The following is an 8,170-nucleotide window of genomic DNA, read 5'->3' as shown; positions in this document are numbered from 1 at the left end:
TTAAGAGGGGAGATTAAAATCGCCTAACAAGACAAATTTAGCTTTTGGGTTCGATATAAAAAGTTCATTGACTGCTATAAAAAATTGTTCATAAAGTGTTATAGGAGAGAGAGGAGGGATATAAACGCAACCGACAATCAAAATATTAGTACCTAAATTAATTAACACAAATACAAGTTCAATACTTTTAACAGAAACATTTAAGACTTTACAAAATAAGGTAGATTTAACTGCAATTAATACACCACCACCTCGACTGCTTGAGCTGTTGAGTGATGATCTGTCACAACGAAAAACTGTGTAATTAGAGAAGTTGAGTTCAGAAGTAGATATAGATGGATAGAGCCAAGTTTCCGTGAAAGCGATGATATCCAAACCGGAAGTACATAAAAGTGGAGTAAGAGTATTTAATTTTGACACTATGCTAAGTATGCTAAGTATGTACCGCGTGACTTTAATTTATATCAATTTGCTAGGATGATTTTCTTTATATTTATATTTCGTTTGATGATATATTTATATGATTCTACAGTTAGTACATTCCTTAACTTTATTTGTAAATCTCAGTGTAATGTGATTATTATTTAATTACCTTAATTGTGGAAGTTAAGCCTAGTTTTCTTCTAAATCCATTATGTTGACGTCACCATATAGGACCTCTTAAGGACATTGATAACGACCCGAATACAATTAATCTAGCATATGAATTGTTATAACACCAATATAATATAATATAATTATGATTATAATATTTTAATCGCACTACACTAGCAATCGATTATTTAAATTGGAGATATGATGATGATGGAGAATAATAATTAACTAGATATTTGATCTAGCAATATGAGACAAATAACTTAGTGACCATACTTGAATATTCGAATGATACAATATACATATAAATTCATAACGCATAAAGTAATGTATGAGCATATACGAATAATGTGGTAGTGTATCGCGATGTTGACTGGCGTGGACTGTGGACAATCTGTATTGAGACTTCTCTGGAATAACACTGACGACAAGTCGATTCCGTATGGTCCTTATATTGTATGATTTTGGTGTGATCCCTTCTTCCGATGTGCATCGATTAATACGTGATATTGTAGTATTGATATATTTTATTATTTTGTGCGGTGCGACAAAGGTACCGCTAGATAGTAATTTATTGCGTTGCCTCCACTAAGCATCTCATCGGAGAGGTGTTGAATACTATTTATGTGTTGCATGGTGTCGCGTGTGCGTAAGAGGAGTGCGTATAATGTATATATATACCTAATGCGTGTGTGTATATATGTACATTGGATCACTCCACATTCCATAATATGGTCCGTCGTTATTAGTTGTCTTGTGTTTTATTTTAAGTCTAAATATTATATTATATTATATTACAAAACATTTAAAAAAAATCTAATAAAAGGCTAACCTGAGGCCATGACAAAAAGGGGCGGACTGGGCCGGCGGAATACCGGGATATTTCCCGCGGGCCGCTGCTCAAAACTGATTTGTTATTATTATAAATGTATAATAAAATCGGTATAAATATAAATAATAAATATTTTGAATTTTAGATTCTGAGCGGAGCGAAGAAGCTAGTGGTTTTACAATGGTGTTTATTTTTTTTTTTATCCTGTATACAAAATTTTTACCAGAAGGAGTGCTTGGATTCAACATAATATAGTATCTTATCTTTTAGGTGACAAATTGGATCAAGATGGTACTTTACAGATGTCATTTTTTGATTTCCTCAATAGTTATTTAATGCCACGGGAAAAACCACCGACGAATTACGAAAAACCGCTAAACATGGGATTTTAATTTCTAATGCTTTGTATATCACCATAGAAACGATTAATAAACTCTAGTATTATAATATTCAACTAGACCCGTCCTGTGGTTTGGGCTCTACGTTGATCCCTCAGGAAGGAAAATTCCTTTATATATATATATAGATTAATTCAACTTACAGGATATAATAAATAATAACAATATAAAATATCCATACTGACAAATCGGAACCGTTTTTCTTATACAATAATATTATAGGTATCATTAAATTCAAGTTTAATACAATCCATTATACATTGACCTACTTGTAACCTTCTGTACAGTAGAGCGACATCCACTTACCCGCTTTTTTGTATCATAACCCGTGTGTGTGAAAATGATATAGGAAAATTATTTACTTATTTCATATTTTGCATGTTAAAGTTATGATGCATAATTTAGTCTTGATTCTATAGGTACTTTATGTATTTAAATAAAAGGTATCTAATATATTTTGTAAACTGCTATTAAAATATAGAAATAGATTTTAATTTTAAGGCATCCGGTGCTAATGTGATTTTGTTTTCAAAAACACACTTTACGGGAATAATGATCCTGTCCTGAAAATCCATAACATTTAATTATTATTATTATTTTTTTTTTTTTAATATTCTACAGCGCACATTGAACTTTGGTTTTCAATATTTTAATTTATAACTTAGTAATAAGTCTTAAAAAATAAAAATGTATAGCTTTTTTTACAAATTTTTTTATACCATTATTTAAAATAAAAAAAAAATCTGAATTTAATGCGGGCTGTAGAATGATGTTGTTTATGTTGTTAAAAAAGAAATTATCTGAAAATATTCAGTTGTCCGCGAGTTATCCATATTCCCGTGAACTTGTTATTGTCCGCTGAAACACCCGAAACAGTCAACTAATATTTCGTTATATTTTGTTACTACTTGACATGTACCTGCGAGTGCGTGGACGTAACCATCTACACTACTACGCGGTACACATTCACCAGATGCACGACCATGTAACGGTATGTGAATTAGGTTGCCAATAATTTGCTCCTTAATAAATAGCCAGCAGGAGGAAAATAACTTATCCTACTATAAATTTTATCTGTGTATTGTGTATAACATAAATACGTAGGTATCTAATATAAATTAAATGTTATCTGTGTAAAATAAATATAAAATATAAATTATAATACTATATTGTTTTAGATACCAACAAATAATATATTTAAACATTTAAATTAAATTAAAATTATAAACAATTTTTTCAGATGCAATTAGAACACAGTATACACAGGTGCTTTGACACATGCGACATTTCATATCAAAAATAAATTTAAAATTCAAAACAACCTAATTATGTTCATTTAGATTAAAAATTAATTATCAAGAATATTATAGATTAGACGTACAGCTCATTGTTTAAACATATCCTTGAACTTTTTATTTCCTTATATTAGTGAAATTGTTTTCTTAATATTAGTACCATTATTAAAATATCTAAAACATTCATGTGTTTTTGTGGAAATGTTTAAGAGCTATATTTTGCTAAAAATGTTATGAAACAACATTATTGAAACATATTTTTTTTTACCATGGTAGTTTATCATAATGTTAATGAATCTTTAAAAAATGTTTTATTATATCCTTTATAATATTATTACTACAGTTTTAACATTGTGTGTATAATATTGTGGAAACACAAATTGTTCTCGGGACAATCTACGTAAGACATTTTTAAGTGAAAGTACTTTATTTTTTTTCTCCAGTAGTGACTTTGATTGTGACGATTCGGCCTTTTTAGGAGCTTATTACTACACACCCATCACGTAAGGGGAACACTTCGTGGTGACCTATGAGCCGTATCGCGTGAATTTTCTTAAAGATAATTCAGTGATTTTATTTTACATGGCATCAAAAACAACAAAGAATATAACATAATAGGTTTTTTGGGGAGAGGGGGGATAGTAATAACATAAAATATCAGTCATGAGAATATGATAATTTGGGGCAACATGGCCAATACATTTGTATATAATACAATTTGGGAATTATATAAGGATAAATGTGGATATATTCTAACATAACAGCTAATATGGTATTTTTGAGTTCCGGCTCCACTGGGTACCCGTGCGTTGCGCAAAATATGATTATTTTGTAGTTTTCCCTAAGAAAAAATATTTTGATATTAGTTCGAATACTACGGAAACAGACCACGGGTTACCAATCCGGCGACACAGTGACATGTTTGAGCGAATATTAAAGAAAGGAGAGCTGGTTGCGTTGCTAAAGGGGAAGGTTAAGCGGAGAGTAGGTATATAGGTACTTGATAACAGGTGAATTGAGTCAGGGGCGGAGTGGCTCAACAATTCTTACCGGGCAAACGGATATTTTCAGGCCATTTTTTTCAAATTTAATATCTTACCATTTATTGTCTTATTGCTAGATGTGTGTTTACCATTTTTTGATTGGGTGAAGTATAAAACAATTTATTTAGCCTACATATTGGTAGAAGATATTATCAATTTATTATCATACACGTTTTATATTCTGCCTAGCTTCTATTGTTAAGTAGGTAGTATCAACCATAAAAATGTTTATTCATTACAATATCAAGTATTTGAACCAAAAAACTCCCTCTAAGTAATCTTATAACTGAACACAGATATTATTTTATATTTACGCAAATAAATCACTACTATAGGAATAGTTCTTAATGCATCATTTTTTAGATTCTGAGTGGAACGATTAATGTATTGATTTTACAGTGATGTGTTTTTTTTTATTTTTTAATTAATTTTTTTATTTTTGTGTCTGTTATCACCTTTTAGGACATTAAAATCCTTATATTTTTTTTTCTTTCTGATAGGAAAGTGAATCTAGTTGGTACTTTGGGGGGGAGGATCAAAAGTAAAAATTTCCCAGTAGATTTCAAATGCAACGTGAAAAACAAAAGAAAAATTAAGGAAAAACGGGAATTTTTACGCAAAATGTGTTTTCGAGAAAATCGATTTTGGTTTTTGGTACAACTCTAGAACAAATGACCGTAGGTGCATAATATGTTAACTGAACGTTTATGTTTGCATTGTCTATACACCCTAACATTTTTCAAATATTTTGATATATTTTGAGCTGTTTACGGACATTTTCAGTCTCCATTTTTTTTAGTTTTTTTTTCTATAAATATCAATAAAATATTATTTTTTGGTTAAAAAAGCTTGAAAATTTAATAGAAGGTTCCTTTTATATTGTTTCAAAGGCAGATGAAAAAAATTAAAAATCCATAGTAACAGTTTTTTTTTTTTTTTAGCATTTAAAGTTCAAAACTTAACAAAATATGAAAAAATCACGAAAATTACCAAATTATTTTGAGTTAAGAATTCGTAATAACTTTTCTTTTTAAATCTAAGATTTGAAAATGTATTACAAGATTCCTCATACGTTTGTCTACCATTTAAAAAATAAAATTCTACAAGCAAGTCAAAAAAAAAATTTATGAGCGTTTGAAATTCATATTTTTACAACATTTGATATTCACTCGATTTCTCATGTCACGATTTTCTTATTTTGTTGTAATTAAAATAAGAATGACTTTAAATACTTGAAAATTTTAAACAAGACTCCACGCAAGTAGTAAATTCTGTTACCAAAAAATCTAAAATATACATAATTACAGTTTATTTTTATAGTCATTTTAAGCTCAAATTTGGACGAAATTACATATTTAAAAACCTGGAATAACTATTTTAGTTGTTTTGTTGTGATTGCGTATATTATTATTCGTGGGTACTTAAAACTTCTAAAGTATACTATTATATATCTATGATAGTACCACGGTTTTTTGTTGATGTATGACGCGTTACCTAACGGATATTGTGATATGGATAATTTGGAATTTATTATAGGTCAATTTCTTTTTAATACTATAGATATGAGTATATAATATATCTTATACCCAGATTCAGTTTCTGCTCAGAATCGTTTTTCTTATACAATTATATTCTAATATTCTATCATTGAATTCAATTAATGTAATACCATCCATTATACAGTGACCCACTTGTAACCTACTATATACAGCAGAGCGACATCCACTTGCCCACCTTTTTTAATACGGATTTATTCCGTATTGATCGTACTGTTGCAGATTATACAAACTACGAACATAATCTGTGGTATTTGGTATTATTAAATAAAAATGTAACCCTGTGATGTTATTTACAACCATAGTTATATACTTTGTTGTTTTGTGTCAATTGCAATATAATATACCCCGTTTGAATAGCTATTTATAGATTGTGTGTTTTACTTGACTATTATTATGATAAGACGACCGATAATAAGAAAATGAGTTATCGCAACATCGAGTATTTACTATTTATAATTGGTGGTTCACATATCACATTATAAATTTTTTTTCGTTGTTTTACGATGGCGTCGAAATATATTGGATACAATGAAAAACTGTCGAAAACGATGTGCCGGTGTGGTATGCTTCCTCGGGTTGAGAGTTGAGACTTGATGGAGCTGGTAAGCGGTCTCGGATAAAATGGATTGAGTATGAGGAAACAGCCATTTTGCCTTAAAAATAAAAATTCAAAACAACCTAATAAATGGTAAAAAATTAAATATAAAATTAATAAACAAGAATGATAAATATTTCATTTTGTTTTTTAAATGATTATGATTCGGTCAACATAATATTTGTGTAAAAATAGTATCTATTCTATCGTTTTAAAACGTCCCGAACTCAGCCTTTTTCAACCATTTAAATATATAGATCAGTCCAGTCTTAGTCATAAATCATAATTCAAATTCACTAATCAGGCCTGGTCCATAAAAATACGGACCAAGCCGGGTGGAAATATAAATATAATAAATAGAAAAATCGTTTTAAAATGTTTCCGAATTGGTACAATAATAGAATTTACATGCAATTACACAATATAAACAAATAAACAATCTATTTCGAATTTAAAGCTACCGGTGGCGTAATTACAAATGTTTTATGGGAGTTTTAATTGACAAATTCTACCACGTAATTACGGTGATGGCTATCACCGAATACAAGTGAGTCAGGAGTATACGCATTGTGAGTACCTATAGGTATATACTATATAAACATATTATAATAATATAAGTTATAACATCATATTTTGGAAATATACAATATAATATAGTTATGCTATGTATAATAAAATTGTTATGATGCTTGAACTGCACAAATTGTTTTATTACACTTGTACACTCAGTTGTTTATATTTCAATTTTCAATATAATATTATCATCTCCGTCGCTACCGTGTTACGTACATAACTTAGGTGTCATTGACCCGTGCAGTTTGAGACTTATCATATATTATTATGCAATATGACACGTCTTATTCAGTGTCAATTTTTTGTTGTTGGATTTTTCTCATAATTGTTATTTATTATTATACCTATTATTTTTTTTATTAACAGTGTATATGTCCCCACACAGCATTTTAATATTTCCCAATTATGGTATAAATATTTTCAGGATAACAATATAGTTGTCAAAATATTTGAAAAAGTTGCGTAAATAATAAGGAAATATTTTATTTATATTTTTTGGCCAAGAAGTTTACTTTTGAAAAATATTTTTTGAAAAAACATTTTCATGAAAACATTATAAAATATTAAGTCAACATTTTTGTGCAATATTTTATTATTTTATGAGAATAAAATATTTATACAATTTATTTATTTATTTATATATTTAGTTAAATATTCATTATTCAAGCACTCCAAAATATTCACAAAATATTATCATTTCCCAAATGCTGTGTGGGTCGTAGGCAGTGGCGCAACAAGCGGGGGTGTTGGGTGGTACTTACACTAGGGCCCCAGAGTACCTGACATTTTTGAGGGCACCATTTGATGTGTTAGTGGTAACGGAAATTCCCAAAAATAATATTTAAAAAAAAAGTTATTACGTTCTAAAATAATTTACTCAAAATATATTGATATTTAAAAATATTCTAAAAATTAACTACATGACTTAGATAAATGTTTTTATCATAAAAAATGTTCTTATAATGTGATTTACAAATTGGATATTTTGAATTTTTCAAAAAAAAAATTTGAATACAAATTTAAAAATTATTATTTTCAGTATTAAAAATAAAAATATTTTTTTATATTATACGTGTAGCGCAAGTGACTATAAATTATATATACAAAACATTTTTTAAATGTTGATTAGAACAAAAGTTATTTCATCTGTCACGTCTTCCTGTTACACTCGCTGTATATAATTTAAAATTAGTATAGTAAGTACATCACATTATGATATTTTAAGTCCAATCTTAATTTATTTTTGCATTGCCTATAAAAAGTTACATCAGCTGAAAGATA

General features: G+C 28.5%; 1 long non-coding RNA gene across 1 annotated transcript in view; it reads right to left on the bottom strand.

Annotated features, from left to right (window-relative positions):
* Positions 1 to 5,875: 5,875 nt before the first annotated feature.
* LOC100574262 overlaps positions 5,876 to 8,170 on the bottom strand; it is a 13,834-nt gene continuing 11,539 nt past the window's right edge. The window contains exon 6 of the long non-coding RNA XR_003838617.1: positions 5,876 to 6,374. This is a non-coding gene — a long non-coding RNA (uncharacterized LOC100574262). The remainder of the gene's footprint in view (positions 6,375 to 8,170) is intronic.

The sequence above is a fragment of the Acyrthosiphon pisum genome, chromosome X (genome assembly GCF_005508785.2).
Source record: "Acyrthosiphon pisum isolate AL4f chromosome X, pea_aphid_22Mar2018_4r6ur, whole genome shotgun sequence".
NCBI classification, from domain to species: domain Eukaryota; kingdom Metazoa; phylum Arthropoda; class Insecta; order Hemiptera; family Aphididae; genus Acyrthosiphon; species Acyrthosiphon pisum.
Note: the sequence above shows the minus strand (reverse complement) of the source record. Positions and strands in the feature narration are given on the sequence as shown.